Genomic DNA, 17,831 nt, shown 5'->3' on the forward strand with positions numbered 1-17,831 from the left:
AGCGTCACAGGGCTAAGGAGAGTTGTATGCAAAGATGTAACCCAACACAACCTTTTCTTTCCTTTTGTACATTCCTTTTTTTTTCCCTCACCACACCCTTTATCATAACCACACAAGCTCAAATCACTCTCCTAATAAGCCCAGACGAGCACACTGACTCTCGCAGCGTTCAAAGTACATAACCCTGATTTAATCCAACACCTAAGCCCTTTATTGTCTAGTATACCCATCTTTTTACCCCAAACCCTTTATCGTAACGACATAACCCCAAATCACTCTTCTGAACACCCTTAATAACACGTAATAAGCCCAATAACCCTCGCAGCGTAGCGTCGGGGGGCTAAGGAGTGTTACATGCAAAGTCCACAAGCTTGATTTAATCCGTGTTTACGCCCTGCCTAGCCGCGCCTGAGTCTCCGGCGGCTGTTTAAGGCTTAGTGGGGCAGCGTCTTGGAGCGAGGCGCACGTGGAGTGAAACATTGGCTAGTAAAACACAAAGCGGCGATATTTCAAGCCCGGCTACTCTCTTTTAACTGAGGGAGAGGAGGAGGAGGAGGAGAAGCAGGAGGAAGAAGAGGAGGAGGAGAAGGAGGAGGAGGAGGACGAGTAGAGAAAAAGAGGCCTTGTTCGTCCTTTTATTTTGTAAAATGTTTTTAAAAGGAGAAATTGTGAGGCAAGGGCAATTATTGTGATGTATCTGACCTAGGGAGAGGAGGGAGAGGGGAGACTGTGAAGGGAGCGAGGGAGAGGAAGAGAGAGAGTTATGGTGGGAGGGAGAGAATTACTAGTGGGAAGGAGAAGCGAAGGGAGAGAGAGAGTCATGGGTGGGTAGGAAGAGAGAGAGAGAGAGAGAGAGAGAGAGAGAGAGAGAGAGAGAGAGAGAGAGAGAGAGAGGTACAATGACATGGTAGGTAGATAGTGAGACAGACAGCCTGAGAAAGTAATAGACAGAGTTGGAAGTCGCTAAGTGTATGGTGTGTGCGATGTGGTCGAGGGTGGGAGGGCGCGGGAGGCGGGGCGGTGGGAGAGAGACTGATAAATGTAAATACGAGTAAGTGAATAGGATAAACTGGTGGAGAGATAGATAGAGGAGTCAACAAGTGAATGAAAGACACAGATGCAGATACGAGAAGGTGAATGAAGTAAATTGGTGAATAGATCAATAGATAAGGAGTCAGTAAGTGAAATAGAATAACTGGGTAAGAAGTCTGGATGGAGAAAGGAATAGGGGATCAAATGAATAAATGCGTTAATACAAGGAGTAGGTAACATGGAAGCTTGATAGATTGATTAGCCAATTAGTGAATAAATAGCTAAATACAAAAAGAAGGCAAGGTTAAAAATAATGAAACGTAAGTGATTCGAGTAAACAGACTGATGAATAACTATATTAATAAACAAACATAAATGAATAAACTTTTTCTCAGGCAGCGTGGTGGGTGACTAGGTGAAGCTCGGTAGTCAGGCCATTAGAGTCCAGTTGAAAGAGAGCCTCAAAAGAAGACAAAGTAAATTAATGAATAGGGATGAGAGGTGGAGACTGCCAGGGATGTTTTACTGAGGGACTGCCACGTGTAGGCCTGAAGGCTTCTTGCAGCTTCCCTTACGCCCTCAAAACGTGTTCATATACGAGTAGATGCGTAAACAGTTATATATTTGCTTTTAGTAGATACGCATGACATATAAGTAAGAAAACAAATATTTTAACTAAATTGCGAAAATAATGAAGAACTATGATGATGAAGAAACTTTGTCATGAAAAAAAGGAACAGAATGAATATCAACGGTTTTAAGGTAGTGGATAGTGATGAATAACACACACACACACACACACACACACACACACACTTCAAACACATCACAAGAGGTAATAAAAAGAAGAAGAAAAAACTGCAATAATAATAATAACAGTACTGGAGAATATCAGCATAATTTGGATGGAGTGTTGCACGCAGCCTGCATGTTGAAGCGTCTTGGCCTCTCAGCAGGACTGTTTTCAAAGGCCACATAGATGATCAGTAGGATTCTCATCTCTAACTATTACAAGCTTGAACCCGTTATTTCTTATCCCATCTTGATTACTGACCTTGAGAATTTCGTTTGTTACCTTTATTTACGTCACCAGTACCACAGAAAGACCTCATCAATCTCTTCTTAATCTTTTTGTCCTATCCTGACTACTGGTCTTGAGAATTTCGTTTGTCTACCGTTGATACATCGCCAGTACCACAGAAAGATCTCATCAGTCTCCTCTTAATCTTCTTATCCTATCATGACTACTGACCTTGAGAATTTTGCTTACGTCACCCTTCTTGTATTCTCTGTGGCAATGAAAGACCTATCAGATCCCTCTTTAAACAGACGCCTCACTGGAGACAAGTGAAAGCGTAAATCTAACTTGATCAAAATTTAAGCCATTGTTTCTCTCTACAATCCTGAAAAAAGCACTCTTGAAAACATAACATATATGTATATTTCACGAGAACCCCTTAATGCATTAGAGAGAGAGAGAGAGAGAGAGAGAGAGAGAGAGAGAGAGAGAGAGAGAGAGAGAGAGAGAGAGAGAGAGAGAGAGAGAGAGAGAGAGTAAATTATTGGTGTTTATCAGAATTTTTTCCCATCATGTGCATTAAGGTCGCCATCCAGTGAGTGAGAGTGAAAGAGAGAGAGAGAGAGAGAGAGAGAGAGAGAGAGAGAGAGAGAGAGAGAGAGAGAGAGAGAGAGAGAGAGAGAGAGAGATAACACAGATAACACAGGTAACACAGATAGCCGCCGCCGCCGCCGCCGCCTCCTCCTCCTCTTCCTCCTCCTATTTTTTTTTTAGTTTCTTTTTTTCTTTTTTCTTGTTTTCTTCTTGTTTTTGTTGTTGTTCCTGTTCGTTCTCGTTCTTCTTTTTCTCCTCCGCCTTCTCTACTTTTTATTGTCACCATCATCATCATCATCATCATCATCATCATCTCCGTCTCGTTGTTGTTGTTGTTGTAATTTTCTGTTTTCACGTTCAAAATTTTCTCCACTCTTGTATTTTTTCTTGCCCTCTTCCTCGTCAGTTTCCCTCTCCTCCTCCTCCACCTCGTCCTCCTCCGGTTTTTTTTTATTATAATATACGTGAAGGGAACAGACGAAAGACGCAAAAACGAGAAAATGAAAAAAAAAACTGATAATAAACACTCACTCAAAAATAAAAAGGACAAGCTTAAGAAAAAAAAAAAAGAAAGAATAATTCAACTAATGTAGTTTTGAGGTGTTGGTAATCTCTGAAAATTACATGTTATGATGGCACTGATGATATTGATAGACACCTTGTTTACTGATAAGCAAAACTACACGAGGAAAGCATTGGTGTAATTAAGATTAGTGTAGTTGCGAAAGGATGTGTGTGTGTGTGTGTGTGTTTTGTGTGTGTGTGTGTGTGTGTGTTTTGTGTGTGTGTGTGTGTGTGTGTGTGTGTGTGTGTGTGTGTGTGTGTGTGTGTGTGTGTGTGTGTGTGTGTGTGTGTGTGTGAGTGTTTTGTGTGTGTGTGTGTGTGTGTGTGTGTGTGTGTGTGTGTGTCTGTGTGAGTGTATGAGTGAGTGAGTGAGTGTGCACGCTTGATATCTCGACACACACACACACACACACACACACACTTCCTCACAGGGAGGCGTCAGGCCGTTCGCTATCAGGGCTCTGTCTCTAATTTCCAACAGCTGACATGTGGGGTCCCCCAGGGGACCAAGATGGGTCCTCTATGCTTCCTCCTCCTCATTAACGACGCCCTCACCGACACCCCCCATCGCTGGAAGTATGTGGACGACTGCACCGTGGGCGTCCCAGTTTCCACCAAGAACCCGGACTACTCGCCACTGCAAGCAATTCTGGAGCGACTGCAGACGTGGACGAAGGAGAGCAGGATGACCATCAACCACAGCAAAACTGTGGTGATGCATTTCTGTACCTCCTCTGTACCAGTGCCCCCTCCCCAGCTCACAGTGGGCCCTCACCCCCTCCAGGTGGTCCAATGTGCCAAGCTTCTCGGAGTCACGGTGGACGACCAGCTGACCTGGAAGCAGCATGTCGCCAGCACCGTAAGATCAGCTACCTACAGGCTGTACATGCTGCGCAGGCTCAGGTCGCTGTGGACGCCGACAGATGAGTTAAGGGGGGTGTATCTTACTTTCATCCTCCGCAAACTCATGTACGCCTCCCCAGCGTGGTCCTCCTCCCTCACACACACTCAACAGCTACAGCTGGAGAGTGTGCAGAAAAGGGCGTGCAGGGTCATCCTTGGCCCTGCATACACCACCTATGAAGAGGCCCTGACCACCCTGAGTCTGACCAGACTATCCACCAGGCACCGTGAGGCTCTGGAGAAGTTTGAAAGGGGACTACTGCATCACCCACGCCTCAGACACATGCTGCCGTCTGACGCGCCTCGCCCAACCCGTGCCACCAGACACCACAACAAGATAACGCCCCTTAAGGCGCCGCGCACGGACCGGTACAGACTCAGTGCGATTCCCACCATGGTGCGAGCCATCAGTCAATAGGCTCTTCTAGATTAGACTTACCTTTAGGATTAATGTCAAGTATTTCCCCACCCCCTTTGTACATTTTCAGTTTGTTAACTGCCTAAATGATAAACCGTTTATTATTATTATTATTATTATTATTATTATTATTATTATTATTATTATTATTATTATTATTATTATTACACACACACACACACACACACACACACACACACACACAGATCACTAACACTTAACAAAGCTTCATTATAACACGAGTGACCACACCGCTCTTTAACACGCCCCGCCCCGCCCCGCCCCGCCCCTCCCCGCGTCCCGCTACCACCCACGGCAGGGCTGGAGGGGCGCTGGGGCTTCGTGTTTGCTAAAGGGCGGGCAGGATGGGCTGGGGCGGGTGGGGGGAGGAGAGCGAAGTAGGTTATTCATTAATGTTCAGCTTAATGGGGTAAACTGTCCCATTGCCCCGCGACCCCCTGCTGGTGAGAGACAGAGAGAGAGAGATTGTCCGCCTGATTTTTGTTTTGTTTTCCATTTGGTTTTATTTCCTTTCTCTCTCTCTCTCTCTCTCTCTCTCTCTCTCTCTCTCTCTCTCTCTCTCTCTCTCTCTCTTCTTTTCCTTCTCCATTTTGTTATTTTCGTCTAATGTACTAATTTGCTATATTTTCTCCTGTCTTTTTTTTGTTAGTGTTATTGTTTATTTTTGTTTATTTTATAGTTTAACTCTTTCTTCTTCTTCTTCTTCTTCTTCTTCTTCTTCTTCTTCTTCTTCTTCTTCTTCTTCTTCTTCTTCTTCTTCTTCTTCTTCTTCTTCTTCTTCTTCTTCTTCTTCTTCTTCTTTGCCGTATTTTTTTTTCGTAATCTTGGTTTTCACGTTCAAAATTTCTACTATTGTATGTCTTTTGTTCTCGTTGCTTTCCTCCTCCTCCTCCTCCTCCCCTTCCTCCTCCTCCTCCTCCTCCTCCTCCTCCTCCTCCTCCTCCTCCTCCTAGTAGTTATGCCATTTGTTATCATCACCATCATCATCATTATTATCATCATCATCATTATCATCCATATAAGACTGTTGCTCTGACTTTTGTGTGCCGTGTGTGTGTGTGTGTGTGCCGTGTGTGTGTGTGTGTGTGTGTGTGTGTGTGTGAAAATGTCATGTTTTTTTTATTTTATTTATTTATTTTTTTATTTTTTGTCCATTCACTTTTTTTTTTCTTTTGTTTCTTCAGTTCATGTCACATTCCTTAATTCTCTCCTTTGTTTGTGGTAGATCCCTCCTCCTCCTCCTCCTCCTCCTCCTCCTCCTCCTCCTCATCCCCGTCCTCCTCCTCCTCCACCCACTCTTTATCTTTATCCTTTTCTCTTGCTTCTCCTTTTCTCCTTGTCCACTTTTTTTCAGTTCTTCCTTCCCTACTCCTCTTCCTTCTCTATCTTCACCTTCACCATCATCACAATCATCACCCTCACTTCCCCTCACCATCCTATCTTCTTCACTCATCCACTCTCACACTCCCTTACTCTAAAATTCTCCCTTTCCTTCTTTCCTCCACTTATCCTCTTCCTCCTTTCCTCCTTCCTTTCCCTTTCTTATTCCTTTTCTCCCTCATAGTCACTCCCTCCTTCCCTCCCTCGTAGCTGCAGTCCTTCCCTTCTTCCCTTCCTTTTCTTCCCTCACTTTCTCTCCCTCCCGGAATTGACGGCGTTAGGGAGAAGGAAGGCGAGCAGTGACGTCATCAGGGAGGGAGGGAGGGAGAGAGAGGGAGGGGGAAAACGCGCTACAGGGAGGGACGGAGGAGAGAAAGTAAGGAAGGGAGAGAAGGGAGAGGGAGAGAGGGATGCCACGTGCTGAGATATGGGTGGTGGGAAGGGAGAGGGAAGGGAGTGTTACCAGTAAGGGAGAGGATTAAGTGATTGTTGTTGTTATTGGTCGTATTAAAACTGTCGCTGGAATGTGTAACAGCTCACAAAAAACACCTGCATAGAATATTTACTAACACCGACAAGGGAGGAAAGGCATCAATTAAAGAACCTGTTGTTACTATTACTCGTATTAACATTTCCACTGTGACAGGAGACCGTTAATGAAAATCACTGTGCTGAAGGAAGAACACGGATTAAAACAATATATTTTCCAGATTCTTTCTAGTATAGTGTTTAAATGTGCATTGTTACGATTATTGCTTGAATTAAAACCTCCACTACGCTCTGTGTGAAATCTTTACTTGGCACCCATAAAGAAGAAACGGGATAAAAAATAGTAGGGTTTCCAATTTCGTGACTCCAGTGAAATGTTCAGAGGAGGATGTAGAAGAGAAGTGCCTGGAGTCACTTCGTGAACTGTGTGAAAAAAAAAAAAAATGCGGCGAAAACATTGAGAGACGCGAAACAGGAAAGCTAAAAAAAAAAAAAAAAAAAAATCCGAATTCCATGCTTGTAGTGATAATATTAGAAGTGGACTTAGAAAAAACAATGTGACTGAGAACTGAAAATTTGTGACAGACAACGATGCAACTCTGATGGTCAAATAAAGAAAGTAATTTAGATATAACTCATATATCTGACAATACACGGCAGGAAGAAAGAGAGGAAAAACCCAAGAGAAGCTTCATGGATGCAGTGAAAGAGGACATGCCTGTATTGGGTGTGACTGAGGGAGGCGCAGAAGACCCGAGCACATTGGAGGAGGAGGCAGCCTACAAAAGTAGTAGTCATTTGGTGCTCAGATAAAAACACTTATTCTCAACTTAGCAAATACTGAAAGGGAAGGAAAAAATAAGCCGAAATTGTAAAAAGAAAAGGAAATAGTAATTTGGTGCACTCATTCTTAACTTAGCAAATACTGAAAGGGAAGGAAAAATAAGCCGAAATTGAAAAAAAAAAAGTAGGATTATAGTAATTTGGTGCACAGATAAAAACACTCATTCTCAACTTAGCAAATACTGAAAGGGAAAGGAAAAAATAAGACGAAATTGAAAAAAAAGTAGTATTATAGTAATTTGGTGCACAGATAAAAAACACTGCATTCTCAACTTAGCAAATACTGAAAAGAAAGAAAAAAAATAAGCCGTTATTGAAAAAAAAAAGTAGTAGTAATTTGGTGCACAGATAAAAAAACACTCATTCTCAACTTAGCAAATACTGAAAGAAAGGAAAAAGAAACCACAATTGAATCTTATCAAACACAAATTATTTAAAACGCAAACTAGAGATAACATTTAATAGATATACATAAAAAAATAACAATTTGTATGATACAAGGGAAGTGAATGAAATGTATCAGGTATTAGTGTCAGAAAAAAAAAAAAAACGAGAATATTAAAGAGAGATATGGAAAGCTCAAAGTATCAGTGTGCATCGATATTCTTGCATCAGGGAACATGAGGAGCTTTTCAGAGCAACATAAAAGGGAACAGAACGAAAAGGATCAGTTACGAGTGTCAGGAAAAAAAAAAAAAGTGTTAAGGACTGGGAAGGGAAGATCGAAGTATCGGACAGTCAGTAACAGTGAATATCAGATAAAATAAAGAGCCTATAAGTATCAGGCCATTAGGGAAGGTATCAACACGTTACAGGGAGAGGATTATGGTGTGGGAGGGTGTGAGGGAGAGGTGAGGGAGTGAAAGGGTCAATGGCAAGTGTCACAGGGAGGGTCAGGAAGGCACGTGGCAAGGAGGGGAGGGGGGGGAGAGACTTACTACTTATCGTCCTGATGGTTTTATTGACCTCCCCATGACCTCCCCCTGACCTCTCCCTTTGCCTGATCCTCCTAGCCTCCCTGACCTCCCTGACTCAGCTCAATAAACACTTAAGGTCACCCTTCCTCACTCCTTCCCTCCATTCCTCTCCCTTCCTCTTACTCTTCTTTCATTCTTCTCTCTCTTTCACTCTTCTCTCTCTCTTTTCCTTTATTCCGATTCAATTTTCAATCACATTTCCTTAATTTTTCTCCCTCTTTCATTTCTCTTCCTCCTTCTCTTTCTTTTCTCCCTTTTCTTCCATCTTGTCTCTTTATCAGTCTTCTTTCTCTTTTCCTCTCTCTTATTCTTTTAGTCTTTCTCTTCCATTTCCTTTCTTTCGCTGTTCACCTCTCTCTCACTCTCATTCCCTCTCTCTCTTCTCTCTTTTTCCTTCCTCTTTCTTGTTTACTTTTAATTTTTTCCTATTTTCTTTCACATTTTTTCATTCTTTTCACTCATTCTAGTTTCTCTCTCTCTCTCTCTCTCTCTCTCTCTCTCTCCTCTCTCTCTCTCTCTCTCTCTCTCTCCTCTCTCTCTCTCTCTCTCTCTCTTCTCTCTCTCTCTCTCTCTCTCTCTCTCTCTCTCTCATGTTTATTTCAACAGTTCTGGTCAAATATATTACAAGGGACGAGGCACTATATCTGGCTACCTTAATAATAATATCACATCAGCCAACATAGATTTCATTAAGTCCTTCTTTACTTTGAATCATTAAGAGCAAACCCTTTCTGGAGCAATTCATTATTTCTCGATGGAAGAATTTGCAATGACTTTTCTCAAGCATTTTTTTTTTATCATCACGTTATTAATTTTACTTCATGATAAACACCTCATATTCATTCTCATTCTCATTCTCCTCCTCTCTCCTCCTCCTCCTCCTCTTTCTCTTACGTCTTCTTATCTTCCTCCTCGCCTTCAGCCTCTCCCTTACCCTCCGCTTTCTATTTTCACCCTAACCTAACAGCTCAAATATCTCCCTCACTCCCCTTCACAAACTGGTTTCTCCCCTTTACCTTCCCCTCGCCGCTTCTGTGACAGCTTTACGTTGTCTTCAGAATTTTTTTTTTTTTTTACATCGCAATCACGTTAAGGGGGAGAGAGGGAGGGGAGAAAAAATCTGGGGAGGTAATTCCGTTTCCTCGTAAATTCACATCTGTCTCCAACTCACGGAATGAAAAATTGTCTCTTATTTCTCCCCTCATGTTTTGGAGGGCGTAGGTGGAGCGGGTGGGAGAGGAGCGAAGTGGGTGGTGTGTGGAGCAGTAGGTGGAAGGTTGATAACTCCTGCCACTGGTTTGGTGTGTGTTTGTGTGTCGTTGTGTTGGTCTCGCTGAGGGGAGGAATATTTGTTGTTGCGCCTCATTATTTATTACTCGCTAGAGGGAAGTAACCTGAAGGGCGCGCTGTGAATGGTGTACTCAGTGGTCCTCTGTGATAAGTAGGCGCCATTCATCTCACTCTTCCTTTCTCATTTTTTTTTTCTCGTCACTTTTATCACTTTAGTGTGTAGTCTTCACTTTGTCTTGGTTTCAGGTTATGTAAGTTTGTGCTCTCTCTCTCTCTCTCTCTCTCTCTCTCTCTCTCTCTCTCTCTCTCTCTCTCTCTCTCTCTCTCTCTCTCTCTTTTGGCTTCCTTTCTCGTCTTCTTCGACCTCCGTCTCGTCATCTTGGACCCTCCTTTCCCTCCTCTTCCTCTTCTCTCTCTCTCATACCCTCATGCACCTCTTCCTTCTTCGTCTTCTCGTCATCCCTTCCTTCCTTGCTTCCTGCCTTGCCCAACACCTCGCCGCCATCCATCACCACGACCACCACATCAAGCGGCAGTGATCAGGTGGAGACTAACCATACTTGCTCCCGCCCTAGTTATAGCGTAAGGGAGCAAATCATTCCTACCTTCCCCTCGACCCTATATACAATACGCACATTCCCCTCGCGCCCTATCGATCCAGGAGAGGTCAAGGCATCGGCACAGGGAAGGACGTTATGCAGGAAAGGAGAGGAGCAGGAAGAAAGCATAAGAAAGTGATACTCGGGGAAGCAGGGGCGTAGGAGTGTTGGGGAGCTGGGGACGGGGAGGGAACGAGGTGGTGATGGAGGGGAAAGACGCTAGAGACAAGTAGGGTGTCCATCGCGTTGTCCTGGGGGGAAATAAGACGTGGGTGTGTGGTGGAAACTCTTGCTAGTGTGTCTGGTCGTGTTTTTTTTTTTTTTTTTTTTTTTTTTTTTTTTTTTGCGGAGTTGGTGTTGGTGGAGTCTTGGCCCTTTGTTTTCCCTTGTTTCTCCAGAAGGGGCATAATGAAACACAAAGGAGGAACAAAGAGCTGCTGATTTGTTGGCTCTTTGGAGATTATTGGTGAAAGTGAAAGAAGAGGAAGAGGAGGAACAAGACCACCACATATGGAAAATAAATAGAAGTAGATTTGTCGTTTCTTACAGGGATATTTGTGGTGACTGGACCATCTATTATACAGCAACAGAAATATGATATCATACGTAGATGACGTGGAGGAGAAGAACGATGACGAGAACAAAGACGAAGCGTGGGAGGACAAGGAAGACAAGAATGATTCAAAGGAGGGCGATGACAAGCAGAAAGATGAAAACAATGATCATGAGGAGAAGGAGGAGGAGAAGGAGGAGGAGGAAGAAGAAGAAGAGGAAAAATAAAGGCACACACACTGAGTGAGCACCGGCGGCCCCGTTACCTACACTTCCACCACACTCCATTAATACAAACATTATCGTAAAAAAAAAAAAAAACGCAACTAAATAAGCGAGATATGTAATTAATTTACAAAAACGTACTCATTATAATATAAATAATCCATTTATTGAAGAAGAAGAAGTGAAGGAAGAAGAAATAAGGATATTGAAAGGCATAGAATGGAAAATAGGAAGAGGAGGAGAAAATAAGATAGAGAAAGGAAAAAAAAAGATAGTTAACGAGGAAATGGTTCGAGACGGGAAAATAGAAAGTAATGATGATGGAGAAAGAACGAGAAACTGAGAAACCTGAACGAATGAGGGGAACAGAATGAACAGAAATAAAGGAATGTAAGATAAACGACAAAAAAAAAAAAAAAAGAACGACAAGGAGAGATCATAAAGAAAGAAAGAATAGGAAACGAAGAGCGATAAAAACCGAAAAAGGGAAGGTGTTGGTGAAGATAAGAAAGAAAGAAGATAGATAGATAGATAGATAGATAGATAGATAGATAGATAGATAGACAGAGAGAGAGAGAGAGAGAGAGAGAGAGAGAGAGAGGATAGATAGATAGATAGATAGATAGATAGATAGAGAGAGAGAGAGAGAGAGAGAGAGAGAGAGAGAGAGAGAGAGAGAAGAGAGAGGAGAGAGAGAGAGAGAGAGAGAGAGAGAGAGAGAGAGAGAGGAAGTGAAGGAGAGGAGAGATGAAGGGCAACTGGATGAAAAGTAAAGACAAATGTAGAAGAAAGGAAAGGAAAGAGGAAAATGAAGGCAAAGGAAAGAGGAAATGAGAGAGGGCATGCGGAGGGCATGCTTCACTTCGCCAGCCCAAGTGGAGGCTAATTACTTGTCTGTCTCTCCCCCTTCCTCTCCCCTCTGCCGCACCCTTTCCTCTTCCTTTATTGCCCTCCACATCTACCTCATTTTCTCTCTATCCCTCTCCTTTATTCTTTCCTACCCTATGTTGTTGTTCCTTCTGCTATATACAGATATTCTTCCTCCCTCTCTCCCACCCTCTCTCTCTCTCTCTCTCTCTCTCTCCTCTCTCTCTCTCTCTCTCTCTCTCTCTCTCTCTCTCTCTCTCTCTCTCTCTCTCTCTCTCTCTTAATACGATTTAATCTCTCTCTTCAAGAACAGCGACGTGTAATGAATGGTGCATTAGCTTCTCTTAAGCACAACACTCACCATCATTACACTCCGGCAGCGTTCTATCATTAGGTGTTATCAAGATTGTCTGATGCCTGCAATCTTCCTAATTTTATGGCCACTACATTCTTCCGGCTTCTTAAAGCTGATGTGTTGCTGTATTTATCCTTTTTTTTTTTGTTGGTTTTTGTTTTCCCTGTTGTGTGTGTGTGTGTGTGTGTGTGTGTGTGTGTGTGTGTTGACCCATTCATTCTTTATATTGTCTGTGCCGGTGTTTCCCTCCTTGTTTTTTCTTGCTCCTCTTTTGTTTGTAGTCCTCTGTATTATAATGTTTATCAATTTGTTCTTCATATTATGTGTACCAGTGTCTTCCTTCTTTTTTTCTGTACCTTTCGCTTTGTTATACTCTTTTTTACGGTGTGTAAGATTATATATTCTTTCTGTGCTTGTTTTTTTTTTTTGTATTCTTTTTATAATCTGTATTACGGCCACACGTATTTTCATGTTCGGCTTTTTTTCCCTCCTCTTTCTTTGTTCTCCACACTTATCACTTCTTTGTGTGTTTTATTTTCTTTTGCTTGCTGGTTTAGGAATCATTTCCTATTTATTTCACACTTCACTAAATAAAGAAAGGGAGTTCCATTACTTTCAAGTTAATACTTGTATTTGTCTTCCGCACTCATGAATTATTCTTGCTTTTCCTTCTTTTTTTATTTTATTTTATTTTACTGTGCTTTTTATCACGGACAAAAAAAAATTCATATCATTTCTAGTTGATATCAGTGTTGCATTTTTAGAAAGTGTAGAAGGATCTTTGTTGTTCTTTTTTCCTTGAATTTGCAGTGCTTCATATTATAAGACAACGCAGGTTAGAACTTTCTTTAGCTTATATTTGCGGCTTTTTCTTTACTTAGCAGCTTTAGGAATAGTAGCTCTCCTCTTTTCATCGGTGTGATTATTTTGCTCTGCCACGTATTACAAAAAAGAATGCAGGTTTACTTTTCCTGTGGCTTATATCCATTTCTTTCTTCTTTTAGCAGCTTTAGAGATAGCGGGTCATTTTGTAGTGTTCCTACTTATTACTTTGTTCTGGTATGCTTTTTATTACACAAAGAAAGCAGGGCTAACATTATTATTATTACTGTTGTTGTTGTTGTTGTTGTTGTTGCTGTTGTTGGTTATTCACGTTCCTTTGGTGGACGGTTTCGCGGGTGACTGCTGTGAGCTGACAACAACCACAGCAACCACAGTCAACACGCCATTGTTGCTGACGCGGCGTGGCCTTCATGCATTACAAATCTGACACGCTCCTCCGCTACTGTGATTCCCGATAACTCGACTGTATTTCACGTCATTTTTCCTTTACAACTGTGCCGCGTCAACGAAACGCTCAATACGGTTCTTTGTCACCGCGGTTCACTATTGTCCCGGTCTCGGTCACTCATCGTGTTCTGCTAAGCGATGCATTTCCGTTTTAAAAGTATGTTCGGTTAAATCAGGTTCGATTGCGGTGTTCTTTCAGTGTTGTTCTTTGTCCGATAACGTTCCACAATAAGTTTTTCTGTTCACTTAGGTTAAATTGTAGTGTTTTCTTAATGTTGTTCCTTGTTCGGTCACGTCCCGCGATGCATTTTTTTTTTTTTCTGTTCACGCAGTTCTCTGTTCACTTGGCTCAGTGTTGATTTCTATTGATGGACTTTTCTTTAATTAGGCTCCATGTTAGTGCTGCTCTCTATTGATGGATCATTGTTAATATAGTCCTCTGTTAATATGGTTCCCTGCTAATATCGTTTTCTGTTGGTGTGGTCTCTGTAATATAGGTCTGCGTTAACGGAGTTGTCTCTTATCTCGGATCTCAGTTCTGGCGGTTCTCCGTTAAAGATGCCAGCCCCCAAAAAGTGCAGCAAAAAAACATTATCCAAAATCATGAGGAGTGTCTTGAAGCTTCCAGCATGGAACAGTTCCGGTCAACGTTCAGTCTCTTTAATGCGGGTCCCTGTCAGTGCGTTTCTCTGTTGCCTTCCTCCCGTCAGCCACAGCCGCCTGCCACGTGAGTCAGCGGCCCCATCACGAGGGGAAACTGAACTATTACTCCCATCCCAGGCGGCCGATTTATGTTTTCCTCATGTGACCTGCTCCCTCCTCCTCCTCCTCCTCATCCCCTCCCCCAGCCTGCATGAGGGAGAGAGAGAGAGAGAGAGAGAGAGAGAGAGAGAGAGAGAGAGAGAGAGAGAGAGAGAGAGAGAGACGCATAAACCTACGTATATCTGCTCTTTCCTATAAAAAAAAAGTACACCTATGCATTAACAACTGAAAAAAAAAGAGATAAATAATAGAAAAAGTCAAGACGTGCAATTGAGTGAAGCACATTGAGCAGCATGCAGTTATCACCATCCCCACCACCACCACCATCACAACCATCACCCTCATCACTATCATGGCGGAGAGGAGGAGGATAATGATGAAGAAAGTGTTGGTAATGAGGCGGCGCTCCTCACTTAACACCTCCTGTGAAGTCATTACAGCCTCCCTAATTACCCAGCTGACAAATCCGCCGCGCCGCACCGCACATTTACAGCCGATCAATATGGAAACACACCCGGAGAAACACCAGGAGAAATACCCTCCCCATTCTTGCAGCAGCGGTACCTTCAGCGCCTACTACAGGAGAGGAGGTGGGGGGGGGTTCCGATCGTCTCGCGGCGCGCCACATATGCATCGCAGTCTCGCTCGGGTGTTCGCGGGAGCGATTACCACATGCACTTCGGCAAACGAGGCGACCAGTCGTGCCTCCGTCGTTATGAGGAGAGCAGCGGAAAGGGCGTGAGGCTTCCGGTGTGTGTGTGATTAAACGTATTCACAAAGACTTTACCTTCATCTTGCCTTCCTCTCTCCTGTTTCTCCTCCTCCTGTGGTCATCGTAAGCCTTCTCTTCCTTTCAGCACACGTGGTCCTCCTCCTCCTCCTCCTCTTCCTTTCCTTCCTTCTACCTTTAATCCTCCTCTTCCTTCAGTCTCCTCTTCTTCCTCCTCCTCCTCCTCTTCCTTTTTCTTCTCTCCATTCCTGTCCGCCATCACCTCCACCTCCTCCTCTTTGTTATTGTAATGAGAGTGCTTTGTCAGCTGACTCTGTCTGGGTATTCTTCTTCCTTTCAATTTCCTCTTTTCTTTGGGTGAAATTCTGCGAATAGGAAGTAGCGGCACGAAGGTAAACAGGTGCACAGGATTGCAGGAAACAAAACGGAAGGAACACTGAGAAAAGTGAGACAGCGTAAAAGATATACATGGAAAAAGGAGAGGATAGGAGAGGAGGAAAGTTAAAATTTATTCCTGTCTGCGTTCTTTCCCCTCATCTTCCTCTCACTCACTTAATTCACCCTCCTTCACTCACCCTGCCTGTCCTCCTCCAGCCCTCTCTCAACCTCACAATACCTGCCTCTCCACCTTCACCCACTCCACACTCCAGCCTGGCATGGATGCACCGGGTAATCGAAGGCTCCCTGGCAAGGCGACGTGCTTGCATACCTGTGTTTACCTTCACTCTGGGTGAAAACTTGAGAGAGAGAGAGAGAGAGAGAGAGAGAGAGAGAGAGAGAGAGAGAGAGAGATTCGTGTGTATCATAACAGACTTAGAAGGCAAAACACGCCCTTTGCCCTAACACTCTGCGCCACTCACTGCTACTTAGAATAACATCAGCATAAACAGCTTCTCTTTTTGTTACGTTTTTTTTCTGTGTTCCATGATCATCCGTTCGCTCTAAAGGGTTGGTGCTCTGGGTGGACGAAGCGTTTCAATCCCTTTCGTGTGTAGTTCCATTATTTAGTGGCGGTCGTTAATCAAAGGCGCCCGCAGACACCCACACACTATGCCACCGGTCACTGCTCACTCCGGGATCCGAACAGAAGGGCGAGACACACTGAGTGGAGCTTCATCGGGTTGATTCGGTTTCCAAAGCGAATCCACTAATCTATTGTTACGAATTAAGCCTGTTTATTTATGTTCATGGCCGCGACGGATTTTTTTTTTTTTTTTTTTTTTTTTACTATTTATCGGGGATTGCTGCCTAATTCTAATCCGTCAGATTGTGTTTCTGAATTTCGTCACTGAATGTGTTATTGTTATTGTGTTTCCTGAAGATGAGATGAACATGAATTTGCTTCTCTGTTATTATGAGAATGAGGGATGTCGGTGTGTGTGTGTGTGTGTGTGTGTGTGTGTGTGTGTGTGTGTGAGCTGAGCAAACAAAAGAAACGCATCGTGACGCAGAAAATAAGACTAGACAAACAGACAAGAGAGAGAGAGAGAGAGAGAGAGAGAGAGAGAGAGAGAGTGGTGGAGTACAAAGGCGAAGGAATACAACACACGCATGCACGCGCGCGCGCATACACACACACACACACACACACACACACACACACACACACACACATCACTTTATTTCAGTGGTTATCAACACGTTGTACACTTCCCAGGACGGTGACCTCAAGACTTAGAAACACTTAACGTAACCTGACGGGGGGAACACCTTCTTTCTCCCGCAGCGCAATGGACCAACACGAATAGCTGGAGGTCGGGGGACAGGCGCGCGCGAAGGCAGACGGCGACAGATTCGTGACTCAAAACAAAAGCATCGTGACAGCACAAGTGGGAGCGTCCGTCATTCTTCACTGCAAGACCTCAAGTGCGACTGGCGGCCTGGTAAGTGACGGAGTGTGTCAGCAAGTTACCTTAAGATCTGAAGCTCCTGTGGGGAAGTGTCGGTACCTTGATGTGACTGAGGTTGTGTTGATCTCTCGCCAGTATTCTTAAACGCTTTTGTTCTTTAATTAAGAGTATTTTTAAGGGATACAGCGATGATTTATTGAATTTTCTTGTGTCTGAGTTTGTTATTAAGACTATTTTCAAAAGCCACGCATATATTCGTCTTGTTCTCGTGGGTCTTTTCCCTTCTGAGATGAATCTACACCCTTAAAAACTACACACCCTTAAAAACTCTAACTTCTCCTAGAACCTATTAAAAGTAAAACACTAAATGTTCATCAGATTTTTTAAGAATACGCTGCTCTGAGGCAAGCACAGAGAAACAAGGAATGTCATGGCTTTCAATACGATGACTGGTGAGGTAAACAAGTTATAAGTCACTCGTGATGGCGCAGGCGGCGAGTGGAGGCGAGGCTGCCCACCGCATCCATCCTCTGAGTGGCATTAGTGCAGGAGTCCTTGTCTCATCAGCCTCGGCCTCCACAAACACGGGCTGCTTTAACACTAACAAGGCAAAAAACATGGTGACTCGAGCAACTTTTCTGTGAGTTTATTGCACTTCCTGAGGGAGTGCTTGCTTAGGATATATAATTACCTATTTTGTATTTATCTATTAATTATATATATTTTTTTATTTTATTTTATTTTTATGAGGGAACTATCAATTATCAGTGGAGTTTTCGTAGTGTTTGTTTAGCATACATTTACGCAGAAATATATGCAGTTTCAAACCACAGCATATTACATACATACATCTAAGACAACTAGGTCACAGTGGATCAATAGTAAAGTCCTTGGATAGAAACTTAAACTGCAAGGCGTTGGAGCATCTTCTAATAGCCTTAACAATGTGCTTACGATACACAACAATAGCTTAGGCAACAGTGACGTGGATGTACTGCACGCCATCAACCCAAGCCCCTTAAGCGAACAATAACACTCGTCTAGACACACACACACACACACACACACACAC

At 43.3% G+C, this 17,831-nt stretch overlaps 1 long non-coding RNA gene across 2 annotated transcripts in view; it reads left to right on the forward strand.

Moving 5' to 3' along the window:
* The window catches only part of LOC135098724 (uncharacterized), a 67,692-nt gene that overhangs the window by 7,750 nt on the left and 42,111 nt on the right, over nucleotides 1-17,831 (forward strand). For both annotated transcript variants that reach the window (XR_010267313.1, XR_010267315.1), the window contains exon 2: nucleotides 16,636-16,792. This is a non-coding gene — a long non-coding RNA (uncharacterized LOC135098724). The remainder of the gene's footprint in view (nucleotides 1-16,635; nucleotides 16,793-17,831) is intronic.

The sequence above is a fragment of the Scylla paramamosain genome, unplaced genomic scaffold, assembly GCF_035594125.1.
Source record: "Scylla paramamosain isolate STU-SP2022 unplaced genomic scaffold, ASM3559412v1 Contig77, whole genome shotgun sequence".
Classification (NCBI taxonomy): Eukaryota; Metazoa; Arthropoda; class Malacostraca; order Decapoda; family Portunidae; genus Scylla; species Scylla paramamosain.